The sequence below is a fragment of the Pristiophorus japonicus genome, chromosome 1 (assembly GCF_044704955.1).
Source record: "Pristiophorus japonicus isolate sPriJap1 chromosome 1, sPriJap1.hap1, whole genome shotgun sequence".
Lineage (NCBI taxonomy): Eukaryota > Metazoa > Chordata > Chondrichthyes > Pristiophoridae > Pristiophorus > Pristiophorus japonicus.
Genome location: NC_091977.1, coordinates 67,417,413 through 67,436,762, shown reverse-complemented (window position 1 = coordinate 67,436,762; position 19,350 = coordinate 67,417,413). Strand labels below are relative to the sequence as shown.

General features: G+C 44.6%; 1 protein-coding gene across 3 annotated transcripts in view; it reads right to left on the bottom strand.

Annotated features, from left to right (window-relative positions):
- LOC139264340 (E3 ubiquitin-protein ligase RNF38) overlaps nucleotides 1–19,350 on the bottom strand; it is a 302,131-nt gene that overhangs the window by 253,341 nt on the left and 29,440 nt on the right. Inside the window, exon 1 of one of the 3 annotated variants that reach the window (XM_070880646.1) lies at nucleotides 840–941. The exons of the other annotated variants lie outside the window; for them this stretch is intronic. The gene's annotated coding sequence lies outside the window, so the exon portion shown is untranslated. Of the gene's footprint in view, nucleotides 1–839; nucleotides 942–19,350 lie in introns of those variants that run through there. 3 annotated transcript variants of the gene reach the window in all.

Sequence of the window (19,350 nt, the reverse complement as noted above, 5' to 3'; positions counted from 1 at the left end):
AAGGATATTTATGCCATGTAGGAGATAACATTATGGCTGCTGACTAACAGCGACTGAACAAGTCAAGTTCCATTTTGTTAAAATGGTTTTCTAGGATGTTACTGGTGCTTTGGGCATTGAAATCTACAAATCTGAAAACCATAAACAACACATCCTTTTACCTATATTTAATTTGTATCCTTCAACAATTTTAAACCTTAGCAAGGTGTACCGTTGGGAGTCAGATATTTAGCACATTTAGGTGGGGGAAGAGGAGAAAAATGCGGGGTTTAACTGCATTGGGGCAGGCCTGAACTTTGGCAACACTGGAGATGGTGATGGGCTTAAACAGAACAGGGAGTGGGGTGCTGGAGTTTTTAAACAGTAGAATAGGACTACTGCTGTTGAACAATATGGGCAGGAATCCTTTGGTCGGACAGGGAATCTGGGGTTGTGCAGCAGGGCAGGGACAGGTCAATAGCCTTTCATTGTTTTCGCATTTTTCATCTCTCAGTCACTTCAAATTTAAAAATAAATTTTACTTGAATAAAGTTTTCAAAATGAGCCCACTGGCATTTCTTCAAAATATTTTAAAACAACCAAATAAATTTTGGTAGCTAAAAGCATTGCATCAATCACTTAGCTTAAATATTAATGATGCATCCGAGGGGATTGTGCACATTGCAATACTACAACTGCAGAATCTGTCTTCAGTTTACAGTCACTACCCTGAGCAAAAATATCAAATCCAAGCCCAGACTTTTGGAACAGGCTGAAGTCTTTAAGTAAAGTGTAATGAATGTATTAAAAGTATTTTTTTTTTAAATCAATGTATACATTTAGGCTAGAATTTCACCGACTTTGCGACCAGGTTTGCCGCGCGATTTGACCCTCCGCGGCGAAAACCCCGGTCGGCGGGATCTTCGGTGACCTTTTTGCTGCGGTGCTTCCACATACCGCCGAGGAGAGGAGCATAGACGTGCAACACCCAAAGTAGAGTTTGCGATCAATTTTTGGCTCTCTCGGGACCCGTATTCTGCACCCAGAATACAGACAGGGTAAAACCTGCGGTGCAGTCCTGCCCAGCAGCATTAAATATGAAGACCTGCAAAAAAGGTAAGTTAAAGTTTTTATTTTTTTAATTCTTTTTCAGCGATTTAGTAAGTAAGTGTTTTGTGAATGTTTTTTGTTTTTTGCAATTTTTTTGTTGTTTCTCCCCCTTCCCCAAGGCCTCTCTCGCAGCGCTATTGGCCCCAAACTAAAGTTGCCGAAATTCGCGGCTTGTGCCACGAATCCTCAAGCAACACCGATTTTTTACCGCTGCGCAAATTAAAGGCCGAAAAGTGAGCCTAAAAATGGTAGCAAAGCGAACAGTAATTTTGGTGTAAAACTACTGTTTTTGCTGAAAACCAAAATTCTAGCCCTTACTGTTATTGGAAAACATGTGTTTTTAATTTTGCCTGAAACCTTATTTTGGACATTAGAAATTTTGGTTACTTACTAAAGCAACAGATTATTTATCAAAAAATATTTAGTGATTCAACTCGTGTCTCAAAAAAAAACTGCCAACAAAATATTTACGCACAGCATACATGAAATGTTTACACACAGAATCCTATTCTAAATATTTACATTGTAAGTTTCCATTCTAAATGTTGAGATTTAAATGGGTTACAGAAAATAACATTTGTGCACAGGAATTGCATGCCATATGCCAGTGTTTTAATAATATACTAGTCAATCTTCTGTGGCTTTGTACATGGGGAGTCAAAATCCAACGATTGTCTTCAGGTGAAGCAGGGTTATGCACTGTCTAACACAAGTCTTTCTATCACACTTGAGGCTGTTGGGGGGGAAGGAGCATTAAGAAAAATAGTCAACTGAGCATGTACAAACTCGACAGCACCAGAACATATAGGAGCCACAATGTCTCCAGCCTCTTAATTGACCTGTATATGAATTCTCCTCGTGTTTACTTATTGACGGGAATTACCTAATCATCTCCATTCTGGCTGAAAATAGTGGTGTCACTATATGCAGCCTTAAAAAGGGTCAAAAACCTGCACCGTAGCAACAGAATTTTCTTCTTCCATGCATAATACATTGTTGTACATGTAATTATCTTGCTCTTGTATACATCATCATCCATCATATGCAGTCCCTCGGAATCGAGGAAGACTTGCTTCCACTCTTAACAGGAGTTCTCAGGTGGCTGTACCGTCCAATATGAAAACCACAGGCTCTGTCACAGGTGGGACAGATAGTCATTGAGGGAAGAGGTGAGTGGGACTGGTTTAGAAACATAGAAATTAGGTGCAAGAGCAGGCCATTCAAGCCTGCACCACCATTCAATAAGATCATGGCTGATCATTCAACCTCAGTACCTCTTTCCTGCTTTCTCTCCATATCCCTTGATGCCTTTGGCCGTAAGGGCCATATCTAACTCCCTTTTGAATATATCTAACGAACTGGCCTCAACAACTTTCAGTGGTAAACAATTCCACAGGTCAACCACTCTCTGAGTGAAGAAGTTTCCCATCAGTCCTAAATGGCTTACCCCTTATTCTTAGACTGTGACCCCTGGTTTTGGAACTCCCCAGCAACAGTAACATTCTTCCTGCCTCTAACCTGTCCAGTCCCGTCAGAATCTTATATGTTTCTACGAGATCCCCTCTCATTCTTCTAAACTCCAGTGGATACAAGCCCAGTTGATCCAGTCTCTCCTCATATGACAGTCCTACCATCCCAGGAATCAGTCTGGTGAACCTTTGCTGTCCTCCCTCATTAGCAAGAACGTCCTTCCTCAGATTAGGAGACCAAAACTGAACACAATATTCTCGGTGTGGCCTCACCAAGGCCCTGTACAACTGCAGTAAGACCTCCCTGCTCCTATACTCAAATCCTCTAGCTATGAAAGCCAACATGCCATTTGCCTTCTTCACCACCTGCTGTACCTGCATGCCAACCTTCAATGACTGATGTACCATGACACCCAGGTCTCGTTGCACCTCCCTTTTCCTAATCTATCACCATTCAGATAATATTCTGTCTTCCTGTTTTTGCCACCAAAGTGGATAACCTCACATTTATCCACATTATACTGCATCTGCCATGCATTTTCCCACTCACCTAACCTGTCCAAGACACCCTGCAGCCTCATAGCATCCTCCTCACCGCCACCTGCAAACTCGGAGATATTACATTCAATTCCTTCATCTAAATCATTGATGTATATTGTAAATAGCTGGGGTCCCAGCACTGAACCCTGTGGCACCCTACTAGTCACTGCCTGCCATTCTGAAAAGGACTCGTTTATTCTGACTCTCTGCTTCCTGTCTGCCAACCAGTTTTCTATCCACGTCAATACATTACCCCAAATACCAAGTGCTTTAATTTTTCACACTAATCTCGTGTGGAACCTTGTCAAAAGCCTTTTGAAAGTCCAAATACACCACATCCATTGGTTCTCCCTTGTCCACTCTACTAGTTACATCCTCAAAAAATTCTAAAAGATTTGTCAAGCATGATTTCCCCTTCATAAATCCATGCTGACTTTGATCGATCCGGTCACTGCTTTCCAAATGCGCTGCTATTTCATCTTTAATTGATGCCCAACATTTTCCCCACCACTAACCGGTCTGTAATTCCCTGTTTTCTCTCTTCCTCCTTTTTAAAAAAGTGGTGTTACATTAGCTACCCTCCAGTCCATAGGAACTGATCCAGAGTCAATAGAATGTTGCAAAATGATGACCAATGCATCCACTATTTCTAGGGCCACTTCCTTAAGTACTCTGGGATGCAGATTATCAGGCCCTGGGGATTTATTGGCCCTCAATCCCATCAATTTCCCTAACACAATTTCCTGACTAATAAGGATTTCCTTCAGGTCCTCCTTTTCAGTAGACCCTCGAACTTCTAGTATTTCCGGAAGGTTATGAATGTCTTCCTTAATGAAGACAGATCCAAAGTATTTGTTCCCTATTATAAATTCACCTCATTCTGACTGCAAAGGACCTACGTTGGTCTTCACTAATCTTTTTCTTTTCACATATCTACAGAAACTTTTGCAGTCAGTTTTTACATTCCCTGCAAGCTTCCTCTCATACTCTATTTTCCTCCTCCTAATTAGACTCTTTGTCCTCCTCTGCTGAATTCTAAATTTCTCCCAGTCCTCAGGTTTGCTGCTTTTTCTGGCCAATTTATATGCCTCTTCCTTGGATTTAACACTATCCCTAATTTCCCTTGTTAGCCACAGTTGAGCTACCTTCCCAGTTTTATTTTTACTCCAGACAGGGATGTACAATTGTTGAAGTTCATCCATGTGATCTATAAATGTCTGCCATTGCCTATCCACTGTCAACCCTTTAAGTATCATTTTCCAGTCTATTCTAGCCAATTCACGTCTCATACCATCGAAGTTACCTTTCCTTAAGTTCAGGACCCTAGTCTCTGAATTAACACTGTCACTCTCCATCTTAATAAAGAATTCTCCCATGCTCTTTCCGCTGCCTGCACTTGATTTCTGCACGCTCTCGGCGACGATACTCGAGGAGCTCAGCGCCCTCCCGAATGCACTTCCTCCACTTAGGGCGGTCTTTGGCCAGGGACTCCCAGGTGTCAGTGGGGATGTTGCACTTGATCAGGGAGGCTTTGAGGATGTCCTTGTAATGTTTCCGCTGCTCACCTTTGGCTCGTTTGCCGTGAAGGCGTTCCGAGTAGAGCGCTTGCTTTGGGAAACTCATGTCTGGCATGCGAACTATGTGGCCTGCCCAGTGGAGCTGATCAAGTGCGGTCAGTGCTTCAATGCTGGGGATGTTGGCCTGGATGAGGACGCCAATGTTTGTGTGTTTGTCCTCCCAGGGGATTTGTAGGATCTTGCGGCGACATCGTTGATGGTATTTCTCCAGCGACTTGAGGTGTCTACTGTACATGGTCCATGTTTCTGAGCCATTGAGGGCGGCTGGTATTACTACAGCCCTGTAGACCATGAGCTTGGTGACAGTTTTGAGGGCCTGGTCTTCAAACACTCTTTTGCTCAGGCGGCCGAAGACTGCACTGGCGCATTGGAGGCGGTGTCGGATCTCGTCAATGCCTGATCTTTTTGGTAGGAGGCCCACCGAGATAAGGGAAGTGGTCCACATTGTCCAGGGCCGCGCCGTGGATCTTGATGCCTGGGGGGTGGTGCTGTGAGGCGAGGACAGGCTGATAGTTTGATGTTTAGCGTAAGGCTCACGTTTTCATACACCTCAGTAAATACATCGACTATGTCCTGGAGTTCAGCCTCTGTGTGCGCGCAGACGCAGGTGTCGTCCGCCTATTGTAGCTCAACGACAGAGGTTGGGGTAGTCTTGGATTTGGCCTAGAGATGGCGATGGTTGAACAGGTTCCCACTGGTTCTGTAGTTTAGTTCCACTCCAGCGGGGAGCTTGTCAACTGAGGTGGAGCATGGCAGCGAGAAAGATTGAGAAGCGTGTTGGGGCGATGACGCAGCCCTGCTTGACCCCGGTGCAGACATGGATTGGGTCTGTGATGGATCCGTTGGTAAGGATCACGGCCTGCATGTCATCGTGGAGCAGGCGGAGGATGGTGACGTACTTTTGGGGGCATCCGAAAAGGAGATATACATGCATCCTCTGACTTACCATGAGCCAGACTACAGAAAATGCATTGTAATCCATCTTAACAGTCCTGTATGTAGCACATGCTTCCTGCGTCCGCTAATTTTCTGTAATACTTTCTACTTCAGATTTTGTTAACAACATTTCTATTGTTCTCGAACAGCGAATCACTTGACACACTATGGGCATTGCCATGGCAGATGTTAGTATTATATTAAAATGTATATACCTACTTCCTATTGATCATACTTGCCTGGACGAGTGCAGCTTCAACACAACTCGAGAAGTGCAACATCATCCAGGATAAAGCAGTCCACTTGATTGGCATCCTATTCACCACCGTAAACATTCACTCCCTCCACCACCAGTGCACCGAGGCTGCAGTGTGTACCGTTTACAAAATGGCTTCTTCGGCAGCACTTCCCAAACCAGTGACCTCTATCACCTAGAAGGACAAAGGCGGCAGGCGCATGGAAACGCCAGTTCCCCTCCAAATTGCACACCATGCTGACTTGGAAATATATTGCTGTTCCTTCGTAGTTGCTGGGTAAAAATCCTGGAACTCTCTCCCTAATAGCATTGTGGGAGTACCTGCACCACACGGACTGCAACCGTTTAAGGAGATGGCTCACTACCACCTTCTCGAGGGCAATTAGAGATGGCCAATAAATGCTGTCCTTGCCAGCGACACCCACATACCATAAACAAATTTTTTTAAGTCGAATGCAAGTTAACACTTACTCACCACTAAACTGTTTGCTGACACTCAGTTTAGGTTCTGCCAGAACCATGTGACTCCAGACCTCATCAAAGCTTTGATCAAGACATGGATGAAAGAGCTGAATGCCAGACAAAAGGTGACAATAGCTGCCCTCAACACCAAGGCAGCATTCGACCAAGTAAAGCACCAAGGAACCCTAGCAAAACTGAGATCATGCGAGACAAAGGGAAAATCCGTCCAATGGCTAAATCGTCCAATGGCTGAAGTTATACCGGACACAAAGGAAAATGGTTGTTGGAGGTGAGTAATCACAACCCCAACATTTCATCACAGGAGCTCCTCAGGGAAGCATTCACAGCCCAACCATCTTCAGCTGCTTCATCAATGACCTTCCTTTGGTCATAAGAACATCAGAACTCGGAGCAGGAGTAGGCCATTTGGCCCCGAACCTACTCCACCATTTAATACGATCATGGCTGATCTGATCATGGTCTCAGCTCCACTTCCCTGCCCACTCCCCATAGCTCTTTATTCCCTTATTGCTCAAAAATCTGTCAATCTCCACCTTAAATATATTCAATGACCAAGCAGAAGAAACAAGGGTTAGTAAGTAAGTAATCAAGGAGGTCTTCCTGTGCTAAATAGCACATAACTTAATGCAAGGAGTATAGTGAATAAGGTGGATGAGTTAAAAGCACAGATAGACACTTGGAAGTATGACATTATAGCCATTACAGAGACATGACTGAAAGAGGGGCAGGTTTGGCAGATCAATATTCCTGGTTACAGGATTTTTAGACAAGTCAGAGAGGGGGGCTAAAAAAGGGGGGTTGCGGTATTGATTAAAGAAACTATTACAGCGGGGAGGAGGGATGATATGCTAGAGGGATGATCAAATGAAGCCATATGGGTCGAATTGAAAAATAAAAAAAGGTGATCACACTGCATGGCGTGTATTATAGAACCCCAAACAGAGATAAAGGAGCAAATATGTAGACAAATTGCTGTGAAGTCCAAAAACCATAGGGCAGTAACATTAGGGGATTTTAACTATCCTAATACTGATTGGGACATATATAGTGTGATGGGTATAGAGGGTGCGAAATTCTTAAAATGCATTCCAGAGAACCTTTTGTCAGTATGTAACAAGCCCAACACGAGAGGGGGCGATTTTGGATTTAATTTGGGGGACTGAAACTGAGCAGGTGGTATTAGTGGGAGAGCACTTGGGTGCCAAAGACCATAATTCAGTCAGATTCAAGTTAGTTATGGATAAGGACAAGGATAGACCAGGAATAAAAATCCCAAATTAGGGAAAAGCTAACTTTGCTAAGATGAGGCGTGATTTGGCCACAGTGGACTGGAGACAGCTACTTGTGGGTAAATCAGTGTCGGAACGGTGGGAGGCATTCAAAGACATGTGCCCTTAAAGAAAAGGGGTGGGAATAACAATTCTAGAGCCCCTGGATGTCTAAGGACTTAGAGGAGGATAAAAAAAAAAGGGAAGCTTATGTCATATACCGACATCTAAATACTGTAGACTCTTTGGAGGAATATAGAAAGTTAAGAGGTAAAATTAAGAAGGATATTAGGAATGCTAAGAGAGAGCATGAAAGATTCTTGGCTAGTAAAATTAAGGAAAACCCAAAGAAGATATTCTATAAATATAAGACGAGCAAAAGGATAACTAAAGAAAGGGTAGGGCCTATTAGAGACCATGAGGGTAATCCTTATGGGGAAGCAGAAGATCTTGGTTATGGTTAATGAATACATTGCATCAGTTTTCGAAAAGGAAAGGGCAATGCAGATACTGCTATCAAGGGGGAGTGTGAAATTCTGGATGAAATAAACAGAGAGAGGAGAAGATATTAAGGGGTTCAGCATCTTTGAAAGTAGATAAGTCCCCAGGCCCGGATGCATCCCAGGCTGTTGAGCGAAGTAAAAGAGGAAATAGCAAAGGCCTTGACCATCATTTTCCAGTCCTCTTTGGATTTGGGCATGGTGCTGGAGGATTGGAGGACCGCTGATATGGTACCCTTTGCTTAACAAGGGAGAAAGGGATAGGCCAAGTAATTACAGGCCTGTCAGCCTAACCTCAGAGGTAGACAAATTATTGGAAAAAATCCTGATAGGAAGGATGTTTCCAGTGGCGTTCCGCAGGACTCATGAGGGGAGGGGTTGGGCTGTTGTTGAGTGGAGTAATGTGCTTGGGCTCCTTTTGTTTCTATGGCCCCAAGTTTCCACACGCGGCGAAAAAGGCGCACCTCAGAGCTGGGCAGCTGTTTTTCGCGCCGAAAATGGCGCCGGAAAAAAAGTACGGTATTCTCGAGCTCCTTGGAGCTCGATGTCTGCTTGGCGCGGCGCACAGGGGGCGGAGCCGACCACTCGCGCCGATTTTGTAAGTAGGAGGGGGCGGGTACAATTAAAATGAGGCTTCTTGGTGCCGGCAACCCTGCGCGTGCGCGTTGGAGCGTTCGCGCACGCGCAGTCTGAAGTAAACATTGGCACTCAGCCATTTTTAAAAGTGCTGCAGAAAAAGTGAAGATTTGTTTCTTGGACCCCTGCAAAGGCTTGTATTTTAATTTTCTTGATATTTCTGTGTGTGAGGTAGTGCTTTTAGCAGCACTGCTGAATAAATCACCTGCTGAAATCAGTGAGTTCAGCTTTTCACTGCTAAACTTGCAGAACCGGTGCCTGCAAATTAAGGACTGTGTGTTTGGAGAAATAAGAGTGCCAATTCAACTTTGCAATGGATCAACGTCCACCAAGAACAAAGAATTTCTTGCATGAGGAAGTGGAGATATTAGTCAATGTAATTGAGCAGAGATTGGAGCTAGATACCAGCAACAGAGGTCGTATAAAAGTGCCACCTAAAGAAATGAAGAAACGCTGGAACCAAGTTGCAGAAGATTACTGCGCAGTGGTGCATACCAGGAGATCTGGAAGTCAGTATAAAAAGAAATGGCACGACCTTGGTCAAGTAGTTAGTGTAAGTAATATTTCCCATTTTTAATTTAATCATAATTGTAACCTGGCTATCTGTATGTCCCATCTTGCAGACTGACACACTCTGTAAAAAGTTATATTTTACTCTTTGCAGAAGAAATTGGCCCACAACAAAAGGAAGGCAACTCGGACAGGAGGAGGCGTGCCCAATCTGCATCCACTGACACCCTTGGAACAAAGGGTAGCTGCTATGATGAGTCAGACATGGAGAAAAGCAATCGGTACAGCACAAGCTGGCCCGCACGCGAGGAAGAGGGTAAGTCCTAAAAATGCATCATGGCCCTTTAAATCAACCTGCTGCCTGGCCTGCTATGTGTGAGAGTACTCATGCCACCCATCCGGCCCCCTCCCTTGCTGTTAAGCATTTGACTGTTCTGATGTATTTTGCAGAACATGATGATGATGATGATGATGACGATGCTGCTGCTGCCAACCCTGAGGATCCTGAGGGTACAGAACAAGAACCAGTACAACCAGCTGCGGACGATCCAGACTGGATGATGGCAGCGATGACTGAAATGTCTGCAGGGGAGAGCTTCCAATTTAATGTTTATGAGCCCCCATCAAGGGGCATCAGAGTTTCAACCCCGAGCATAGGTCTTGGTTCCACCTTCCATGGTTTCGCTTCCGATGTTGTGGGTCCCAGTGGTGCTGCTGGTACAATGCAGCATTCTACAGTCAGTGCACTACCGTCCCAGCCTGCGCCTCCCTCTCGCATAGGTTCTGGTTCCACCTACTATGGTTTTGATTCTGACGCTTCGGGTCCCAGTGTTGCTGCTGATATCATCGAGCAGTTTGCACCCATTCGTCCAACATCACAGCCCACGGCTCGCACTCGAGTGCTGTCGTCTGGAACACCGAGCGTCCCACCATTCCAGCCCGAGCCTCTCCATCCAGTTCAGCTGTCTGGAACACAGAGCGTCCCACAGTCCCAGCCCGCGCCTCCCTGTGTAGTGGTGCCGCTTGCAACACCGAGCATCCCACCATCCGTGCCCGTGCCTCCCAGTGTAGTGGTGCCACGAGGCAGACGCAGGCAGAGAAGGAGATTGGAGACACGCTCTCCTGAGATGCAGCGTGCAACAGATGCGGCTCAGGTTGTGGCATTGGCTATGGAGACCAATGAGCTTACCCGATCACTCATCGGTGGCGTCAATGCAGTAGGTGAAGAGTTGACAGTCCTGACGGGAGAAATAGCAGTAATGACACGGGAACTTAGAGAGGGAATGTCCGAGGGAGTGCAATCGACGGCTCAGGCCGTCAGGGAGGGCATGCAAATTACAGCACAGGCCATCAGGGAGGGCATGCAAGTGTTGGCACAGGCCGTCAAGGAGGGCCTGGTTGAGGTAGCTGCTGCTGAGGGAGGGCACACAGCCCAGCCAATCAAATGACACCCCCATGAGGAAGTGAACATTCACTGAGATATGGATGAGACATGGTTGTAGCCTTTCTTTGCTGTTTTTGTTCTTGTTCTTGATGTAGCTGTAGTAGCGTTTTTCAAATTGAAATTGTTTTGTAAGTTTTGTAACTTTACAACTTATAAGGGATCTTATGGTTTTGAAGTGATCTTATAGTGTAAATGCTCTCACATTTTTTTGTATCTTATTTAATTTTGCACCTAAAAAGTGATCCTGAAGTTTAAGTGTTCTTCAGAGCGTAAGATTTTTCACAATGAAACTGTTTTGTAAGTTTTGTAACTTTACAAGTTTTTAAGTGATCTTCAAGAGTCATATTAAAAAGTATAGTTTGATACAACAAATATTTTATTGGAGTGACGTTAACTTTTCAATAAAATATTTTTTCATTAAAACTGTTTCATGTTTCATTAACACAACACAACGTAGGAACAACTGCAAAGAATAAACATGTCCATATGCAAAAGTGGTCACAGAGCCCTCAGGCATCAGTAGTTGAAGCGTTCACGGATGAGCTGCTGGCGCAAGTCTCGAGCAATCGTTAAAGGGGCACGATGGACGACCCTCCTCCGACCTCATGCTCCGGCATCAGGCACTTGCATGCTTTCCTGATTGTCGTTATCATCCACATCCTGGTCTTCCGTAATACTATCATCATGCACTGGACCCTCACGTCGGTCTTCGGGTTCCACTACCAGCTCCTGCTGCCTCATGATGGCTAAGTTATGAAGCATGCAGCATACAACAGTGAAGTGACCGACAATCTGAGGAGAGTATTGCAACTGTCCTCCAGAATGGTCCAGGCATCGGAATCGCTGTTTCAATATGCCAATGGTCCTCTCAATGATGCTGCGCGTCGCAATGTGCGCCATGTTGTATTGACGGTCAGCTTCTGTCCGTGTCACACGTATGGGCGTCATGAGCCAGGTGGTCAGGCCGTACCCTTTGTCTCCCAGTAGCCAGCTCTACCCTTCTGGCTGCTGCTCAAACATGTCAGATATAACGCTGTTGCGTAGGATGAACGCATCGTGGGTGCTGCCAGGGTATCTCGCATTGACTGACATGATGCCCTGCTTGTCGTCACACACGAGCTGTACATTGATAGAGTGGAAACCTTTCCTATTCCTGTACTGCTCAGAATCCTCCACAGGTGCTCGCAAGGCTATGTGGGTACAATCAATGCAGCCATGTACCTTTGGGAAGCCCACAGCCTTCTCATGGATCACTTGTGCGGTCATTGGGAAATTGATGAAGTCATTCCTTCGCGCATAAAGTGCAGCCGTGACCTGGTAAACGCAGGCATGTATTGCATGTTGAGAGATGGCACACACATCTCCAGTTGTAGCCTGAAACGATCCCGAGGCATAGAAAGAAAGTGAAGCTGTTACCTTCACTTCAACAGACAAGGCAGTATCCTTCTGCTTCTGGGCTGCAAATCTGCTCTCACCATATCACAGATCTCAGCGACAACTTCTCTGCGAAAACGCAGCCTTTTCACACAATCAGCCTCGCTCATGTCCAGGTACGAGCGCCTGGTTCGATATTGTCGACGTGGGTAAGGTCTCCTGCCCATCAACCTACAGGCTACGACGTTCCTGGTGCGGTGAGCTCTAATTAATTTTCTTCTATGCAGTGAATTGATGGCGAACCATTGCATAATATGTGGTGTTGACAATGCAGCACCCATTCTGCAAATTTAAATATAAAACTGTCGATGTGGCTGCCTCTCCCTGTCCAAATGGCCTCAGTCCCCCTCACCGCTCGAAGGCTGCTGCTGATTCTTTGGCTGCCGGCCAGCCACTGACGCCGCCCCTAAAGCGTGGCCGAATGGCCTCAAGCACCTAAATGAGCTGCGTGTGTCCTGCGTTGATTCTTCGGCTGCCGGCCAGCCACTGACGCCGCTGCAATCCCATGGCCGAATGGCCTCGGGTCCGTCCGGGTGCTGTATCTTCGCGGGGAATGAAGGCCTGCCTGAAGCACTGCAGCTCAGCTCGAAGGCTGCTTGCTGCCGCTGCCGTCGAGACACTGTCGCCACATCGCTGCCTGAAAGGCCTGCCTGAAGCACTTTCACACAGGTAGGAAGATGGTTTATTTAATCTTTTCTTTGCTTATAAATTTTTATTCAGGTTGGATTTATTTGTATAATATTTGTATAAGTATAACTAAGGATTGATTGTAGAATTTAATGACTTCCCTTCCCCCGCCCCCACCTCGTTCCCGACGCCTAATTTGTAACCTACGCCTGATTTTTTAAAGTGTAGACAAGGTTTTTTCAAGCGTACAAAAATCTTCACTTACTCCATTCTAAGTTAGCTTGGAGTACGTTTTCACTGTGGAAACTTTGAAATCAGGCGTCAGTGGCCGGACACGCCCCCTTTTGAAAAAAAAATTCTGTTCCAAAGTGAAACTGTTCTACCTGACTAGAACTGGAGCAAACTAAATGTGGAGAATTCCGATTTCTAAGATACTCCGTTCTACACCAGTTGCTCCTAAAAATCAGGAGCAAATCATGTAGAAACTTGGGGCCTATAATCTGTTGAAATGACAAATGTCAAAATCAATTAGAAGCTTATCAAATTTGCACATACTAAAATAGGAAGAGACACACAGAGGATACAGTTAAAGATTTTTGAAAGCGTGATGCAATTGGGCAGACAAATAGTAAGTAAAGGTTAACACTGATAAATTAGAAGTATCTTGTATTAGAAAAAAAAACTGTAATGTGGGTATACAATGAATTAGGGCATCGAGGCAAACATTGATCTATCGTACCGTTACAAATGTAGGATCTCGGGTTCAGTGGATTAGTGGCTCGGGTAAGTGAATCTCGTCCCCAACTTTCGGAAGTTGACTGCCCAATATCTATATATATGGTAGCATAACCGAGGGGATGGATCAATGCGTCCCCGGTAACACATGAACTGGATACCGTAAATGCACTGTGCCGCCACACACATTTCTCCAGTCTTTCAATAGGCAAAATTAATGAACATTAATGAACAGGGTGAATACAAAATTGGCTAAGGGACAGAAAGCAGAGTAGTGATGAATGGTTGTTATTCACACTGGAGCCAAGTATACAGTGGCGTCCACACTTAACATCCAACAATATGACTTGAACCTTGATGATGCTTGGAAAGCCGAATGGAATTCACAAGAAATCACAAACACCTCATGAAGACCCAACGCGGAAAATCCTGGGCTTCGATCTGCCTCGAAGCTTACGGCCAATCCAAACCACATCCGCACAAACCATGGCAGATGCGGACGCTTGATGCACAAATGGAGAATTAAAAACTCTCCAGTGTGCGACTGTGGTCACCCAGGACAGGCCATGGAACATGCAACGACTCAATGCCCAATTCAAAAATACCGGAGGCAATACAGCCAGCCATAGGAGGGAACTCCTGAGCAGCCGCGGAGCATAAAAGAGCGAGCAGCCCAGCCCCAGCACAAAGCGCCGACACCCCCCGACCAAGGAGGGAACACCTGAGCAGCCGCGGAGCATAAAAGAGCAAGCAGCCCAGCCCCCGCAGGGAGCAGCGCGAGTAGGTAACAGAGAGCGACAAAGGAGAACAGGACGACTACATTCAACGTCACAGGAAGGCAGGGAAGTGATTGAGTTTTTTCTCTCTTTTCTTGCTTTAAATTAAAGGGCCTTAGATTAGGGGTCGGGATTAATAACTAAAAACTAAATCGAATTAATTAAATACATTAGAGATGGCAGGACAGGTGATGTGTTTCTGCTGTTGCATGTGGGAGCTGGTTGACCCCATTAAGTTCCATCACGACCACATCTGCAGCTCGAGGAACTTCTGCTCTGTGTTGATGAGCTGGAATCCAAGCTGCAGACATTAAGACACATCGGGGGGTGGGGGAGGGGAAAAAGAGTTACCTGGACACCGCAATCCAGGAGCAAGTCGCACCAGTTAGAGTAATTAATTCAAATTCTACCCGTGGTCAGAGACAGAAGGGTGTGACTACGAATGAGGAGGTATGGGGACTCGGGATAGAGCCTCAGCCCGTGCTCTTGTCCAACAGGTTCGAGGCTCTTACTCCCTGTGTGGATGAGAGCAGGGAAGTTGAGCAGACTGACCACAGCACCATGGTACAAGGGGCCTTTCAAGTGGGGGGAGTAAAAATAAACATTGTAGTGGTAGGGGACTGTATCATGAGAGGATAGATACAGTTCTCTGCAGCCGAGAGCGTGAGTCCCAAAGGCTGTGTTGCCTGCCCGGTGCCAGGGTTAAGGACATCTCCTCAGGGCTGGAGTGGAAGGGGGAAGATCCAGTTGTCCTGAACCATGTGGGCACCAACAACATAGATAGGTCAAAGAAAAAGGTTCTGCTGAGGGAGTATGAGCAGCTAGGGGCCAAATTAAAAAGCAAAACCACAAAAGTTAATAATCTCTGGATTACTACCTGAGCCACGAACAAATTTGTATTGGGTAAATAAGGTCAGAGAGTTAAACACGTGGCTCAAAGACTGGTGTAGGAGAAATGGGTTTTGGTTCATGGGACACTGGCACCAGTACTGGGGTAAGAGGGAGCTGTTCCGTTCGGACGGCTCCACTTAGACCGTGCTGGGACTAGGGTCCTGGCGAATCAAATAACTAGGGCTGTAGAGAGAGATTTAAACTGATTAGTGAGGGGGAGGATTCAAATGAGCGAAAATTAAAACAAAGAATAAGGAGAAGGCAATAGATCAGGGTAGCACTGGGAGAAAATGAAAACCAGAGCATGCCAGGAAAGGACAGAATGTATAAACATAAAGGTGAATCAGAAAGTGGGGTCAAAGCAGGAAAAAATGGTAAAATTATTATTTTTTTTTTTAAAAAAGCTCTTCATCTGAATGCTCGTAGTATTTCTAACAAAATAGATGAGTTGACGGCACAAATAGATACAAATGGGTATGATCTGATAGTCATTACAGGTGACCAGGACTGGGAACTAATTATTCAGGGGTATTTGACAATTCGGAAGGACAGACAGAAAGGAAAAGGAGGTGGGGTAGCACTGTTAATAAAGGATGGGATCAGTGAGTTAGTGAGAAACGATATTGGCTCAGAAGATCAAGATTTTGAATCAGTTTGGGTGGAGATAAGAAATAATAAGAGCAAAAGTCGCTGATCGGCGTGGTCTATAGCCCCCTAACAGTAGCTACACTGTTGGAGGGAGTATAATTCAAGAAATAATGGAGGCTTGTCATAAAGGAACTGCAATAATCATGGGCGATTTTAACCTTCATATTGATTAGACAAAGCAAATTGGCCAGGTAGCCTTGCGGAAGAGTTCATAGAGTGTATCCGAGATGGTTTCTTCGAACAGTAAGCTGGGGAACCAACCAGGGAACAGGCTCTTAGATCTGGTACTGTGTAATAAGACAGGATTAATAAATGATCTCCTAGTAAAGGGTCCTCTAGGAATGAGATACCATAACATGGTTGAATTTCAAATTCAGTTGAAGAGTGAGAAAGTTGGTTTTCAAACCAGTGTCCTAAGCTTAAATAAAGGAGACTACAAAGGAATAAGGGCAGAGTTGGCTAAAGTGGATGGGAAAATATACTAAAGTATGGGACGGTTGATGAGCAGTGGCAGACATTTAAGGAGATATTTCGCAACTCGCGACAAAAATATATCCCAATGAGAAGGAAAGACTAAGAGAAGGGATAACCATCCGTGGCTACTTAAGGATGGTATCAAATTGAAAACAAGGGCATGCAATGTTACCAAGACTAGTGGGAGGCCAGAGGGTTGGGAAACTTTTAAAAGCTAGCAAAGAACGACTAAAAAAAAAGAGGGAAGCTAGATTATGAAAGTAAACTAGCACGAAATATAAAAACAAAGTTTCTACAGGTACATAAAAAGGAAAAGAGTGACGAAAGTAAATGTTGGTCCCCTAGAGGATGAGACTGGGGAATTAATAATGGGGAACAGGGAAATGGCAGAGATGTTGACCAAATATTTTGTATCGGTCTTCATGGTAGAAGACATTAAAAACATCCCAATTGTGGATAATCAAGGGGTTAGAGGGAGGGAGGAACTAAAATCAATCACTAAAGTAGTAGTACTCAGTAAAATAATGGGACTAAAGGCGGACAAGTTCCCTGGACCTGATGGCTTGCATCGTAGGGTCTTAAAAGAAGTGGCTGCAGAGATAGTGGATGCAGTAGTTGTAATCTACCAAAATTCCTTGGATTCTGGGGAGGTCCCAGTGGATTGGAAAACCGCGAACACCCCTATTTAAAAAGGGAGGTAGACAAAAAACAGGAAACTATAGACCAATAAGTCTAACATCTGTCGTTGGGAAAATGCTGGAGTCCACTATTAAGGAAGCAGTAGCGGGACATGTGGAAAAGCATGATTCAATCAAGCAGAGCCAACATGGTTTTATGAAAGGAAAATATGTTTGACAAATTTGCTGGAGTTCTTTGAGGATTTAACAAGCAGGGTGGATAAGGGGAAACCAGTGGATGTGGTGTATCTGGATTTCCAGAAGGCATTCCATAAGGTGCCACATAAAAGGTTACTGCACAAGATAAAAGTTCACGAGAATGGCGGTAATATATTAGTTAGCCAATCCCCTCTCCATGCTAACAGAAAACAGAGAGTCGGAATAAATGGGTAATTTTCCAGTTGGCAAACAGTAACTAGTGGGGTGCCGCAGGGATCGGTGATGGGGCCTCAATTATTTACAATCTATATTCATGACTTGGATGAAGGGACCGAGTGTAATGTAGCCATGTTTGATGATGATAGGTGGGAAAGCAAATTGTAAGGAGGACATAAAAAAATCTGCAAAGGGATGTAGACAGGCTAAGTGAGTGTGCAAAAAATTGGCAGATGGAGTGCAATGTGGGAAATGTGAGGTTATCCACTTTGGCAGAAAAAAATAGAAAAGCAAATTATAATTTAAATGGAGAAAAATTGCAAAGTGCTGCAGTGCAGAGGGACCTGGGGGTCCGTGTGCATGGAACACAAAAAGTTAGTATGCAGTTACAGCAAGTAATCAGGAAGGCAAATGGAATGTTGGCCTTTATTGCAAGGGGGATAGAGTATAAAAGCAGAGAAGTCCTGCTACAACTGCACAGGATATTGCTGAGGCCACACCTGGAGTACTGCATGCAGTTTTGGTCTCCGTATTTAAGGAAGGATATACTTGCATTGGAGGCTGTTCAGAGAAGGTTCGCTAGATTAATTCCGGAGATGAGGGATTTGACATTAAAATAGGTCGAGTAGGTTGGGCCTATACACACTGGAGTTCAGAAGAATGAGAGGTGATCTTATTGAAACATATAAGGTAATGAGGGGACTTGACAAGGTGGATGCAGAGAGGATATTTCCACTCAAAGGGGAAACTAAAACTGGGGGACATAGTCTCAGAATAAGGGGCTGCCCATTTAAAACTGAGATAAGGAGTAATCTGAGGGTTGTAAATGTATGGAATTCTCTGCTTCAGGGAGCTGTGGAGGCTGGATCTTTGAATATATTTAAGGCAGAGACAGATTTTTGAGCGATAAGGGAATAAAGGGTTATGGGGAGCAGGCAGAGAAGTGGAACTGAGTCCATGATCTTATTAAATGGCGGAGCAGGCTCGAGGGGCTAGGTGGCCTACTGCTGCTCCTATTTATTATGTTCTTTTATATACACTCCGCTACTCCTGACGCAATTATCTGGCTTAACCACCGAAATGTAAAATTATAGTTGTTGCTCTACATCAGCCATGTGAAACAGTAGTCGGGGAAATTTAATAGAGGTTCAAAATTAGGAGTGATTTTAATAAGAGAGTTAACAAGGAGAAACTCTTTCCACTGGCAGGAGGATTAGTAACCACAGGACACAGACAATTGGAGAAAGAACCAGAGGGGAGATGGAAAAATTTTTTATACAGCAATTTTTATAAAGTGGAATGTACTGCGTGAAAGGGTGATGGAAGCAAATTCAATAGCAACTTTCAAAAGGGAAATAGTGTACACTTGAAATGGAAAGATTTGAAAGGCAATGGGGAAAGTGCATGTAATGGGACTAATAGGATAGCTCTTTCAAAGAGTCGTCACAGACACAATGGCCTCCTTCTGCACTGGATGATTTTATGAACACTCTGATGAAACAAGGTCAATGCCAAATCAAGGAGCTGGTTTATTTTGCAAAATACATAGAATTGTATTCCAGCCTTTTTTGAACTTCTACAACACACACTGGAACAAAAAAAAAATCATGCTACACTATCCCAAATAGCAGATTTCCTTTCGGGTTAGAATGTAGCTGGGAAACTGACCTACTCGTAACATTTGTTTGACCTGAATGTGGGCTTTCCTGTCCTTTTTTTATTAAGTCTTATCCCAGAAAGTGGAGTCTCAACAGACAACCCCAGCAACTACCCCTGCTGAGCTCAAATGAACAAGCCATCTCAACCAGAATAAGCATGAACTGTCACTGAAATGTCCAAACTAACTTTCTCTATCTGAAGCCCTCTGGTTCAGACGCCTCATGTATATATTTTTTTAAAATCTATATCTCCCAGCGCTGCAGTCCTGTGAATTTAGCCCTTTGAGGGCGCCGTTAACTTTTAAACATATATTACACTGAAGTCCAACCATGGCAGCAGAGTAAGA